We start from the raw sequence: 2,535 nt of genomic DNA, 5'->3' as shown, positions 1-2,535 counted from the left end.
ACTGGTAATAAATTTGCTTCGATTAAACTTTTTATAATTCTGTCTTGTGTTAGCAAGTGAATTAAAAGTGTACAAAATTATTATTGCATGAATATACATATATATATACAGGTGCATCTCAATAAATTAGAATGTCGTGGAAAAGTTCATTTATTTCAGTAATTCAACTCAAATTGTGAAACTCGTGTATTAAATAAATTCAATGCACACAGACTGAAGTAGTTTAAGTCTTTGGTTCTTTTAATTGTGATGATTTTGGCTCACATTTAACAAAAACCCACCAATTCACTATCTCAGAAAATTAGAATATGGTGACATGCCAATCAGCTAATCAACTCAAAACACCTGCAAAGGTTTCCTGAGCCTTCAAAATGGTCTCTCAGTTTGGTTCACTAGGCTACACAATCATGGGGAAGACTGCTGATCTGACAGTTGTCCAGAAGACAATCATTGACACCCTTCACAAGGAGGGTAAGCCACAAACATTCATTGCCAAAGAAGCTGGCTGTTCACAGAGTGCTGTATCCAAGCATGTTAACAGAAAGTTGAGTGGAAGGAAAAAGTGTGGAAGAAAAAGATGCACAACCAACCGAGAAAACCGCAGCCTTATGATTGTCAAGCAAAATCGATTCAAGAATTTGGGTGAACTTCACAAGGAATGGACTGAGGCTGGGGTCAAGGCATCAAGAGCCACCACACACACACATGTCAAGGAATTTGGCTACAGTTGTCGTATTCCTCTTGTTAAGCCACTCCTGAACCACAGACAATGTCAGAGGCGTCTTACCTGGGCTAAGGAGAAGAAGAACTGGACTGTTGCCCAGTGTTCCAAAGTCTTTTCAGATGAGAGCAAGTTTTGTATTTCATTTGGAAACCAAGGTCCTGGAGTCTGGAGGAAGGGTGGAGAAGCTCATAGCCCAAGTTGCTTGAAGTCCAGTGTTAAGTTTCCACAGTCTGTGATGATTTGGGGTGCAATGTCATCTGCTGGTGTTGGTCCATTGTGTTTTTTGAAAACCAAAGTCACGGCACCCGTTTACCAAGAAATTTTGGAGCACTTCATGCTTCCTTCTGCTGACCAGCTTTTTAAAGATGCTGATTTCATTTTCCAGCAGGATTTGGCACCTGCCCACACTGCCAAAAGCACCAAAAGTTGGTTAAATGACCATGGTGTTGGTGTGCTTGACTGGCCAGCAAACTCACCAGACCTGAACCCCATAGAGAATCTATGAGGTATTGTCAAGAGGAACATGAGAAACAAGAGACCAAAAAATGCAGATGAGCTGAAGGCCACTGTCAAAGAAACCTGGGCTTCCATACCACCTCAGCAGTGCCACAAACTGATCACCTCCATGCCACGCCGAATTGAGGCAGTAATTAAAGCAAAAGGAGCCCCTACCAAGTATTGAGTACATATACAGTAAATGAACATACTTTCCAGAAGGCCAACAATTCACTAAAAATGTTTTTTTATTGGTCTTATGATGTATTCTAATTTTTTGAGATAGTGAATTTGTGGGTTGTTGTTAAATGTGAGCCAAAATCATCACAATTAAAAGAACCAAAGACTTAAACTACTTCAGTCTGTGTGCATTGAATTTATTTAATACACGAGTTTCACAATTTGAGTTGAATTACTGAAATAAATGAACTTTTCCACGACATTCTAATTTATTGAGATGCATCTGTATATATAGATATATTATACCCATATCTACATATATATATATGTAGATAGATATACACACACACACACTACCGGTCAAAAGTTTTGAAACACTTATTCTTTATTATAATTTTTCTTCACATTTTAGAATAATAGTAAAGTCATCAAAACTATTGAATAACATAAATGTAACTATGGTAATTATGTTGTGACTAAACAAAATCCAAAATAAATTAAAACTGTGTTATATTTTAGCATCTTCAAAGTAGTCATCCTTTGCCTAGTATAGGCAAACATGTACTCTTGACATTTTCTCAACCAACTTCTTGAGGTATCACCCTGGGGTGCTTTTTAACAGTATTGAAGGAGTTCCCATCTATGTTGGGCACTTATTGGCTGCTTTTCTTTATTATTTGGTCCAAGTCATCAATTTCAGAAACTTTTTTTTTTATATTATAATTCAATTTTAGTTTTGTAATGAAATAAATTAATATGGTGGCACAATTATATTTTTGTCTACAAAACTAATTTCAAACATTTAAGCATACGCCTTCAGATCAAAAGATTTTTAAGATCATGAGAAACATTTCAGTGAAGTGTTTCAAAACTTTTGACCGGTAGTGTGTGTATATATATATATATATATATATATATCAAATCAAATCACTTAATTTTCACACAACCATATACATAAGTGCAATAGTGGGTGAAAGTCTTGGGTGCAGTTCCGAGCAGCATAGCAGTCATAACAGTGATGGGACATATACCAATTTACAATAACATCAGATTATACAACACAATTTGCAATCTAATATACACATAATTACACAACACAATATACAATAATAATATACAACGTACAATATACAATA

The sequence above is a fragment of the Myxocyprinus asiaticus genome, chromosome 34 (assembly GCF_019703515.2).
Source record: "Myxocyprinus asiaticus isolate MX2 ecotype Aquarium Trade chromosome 34, UBuf_Myxa_2, whole genome shotgun sequence".
NCBI classification, from domain to species: Eukaryota; Metazoa; Chordata; class Actinopteri; order Cypriniformes; family Catostomidae; genus Myxocyprinus; species Myxocyprinus asiaticus.
Note: the sequence above shows the minus strand (reverse complement) of the source record.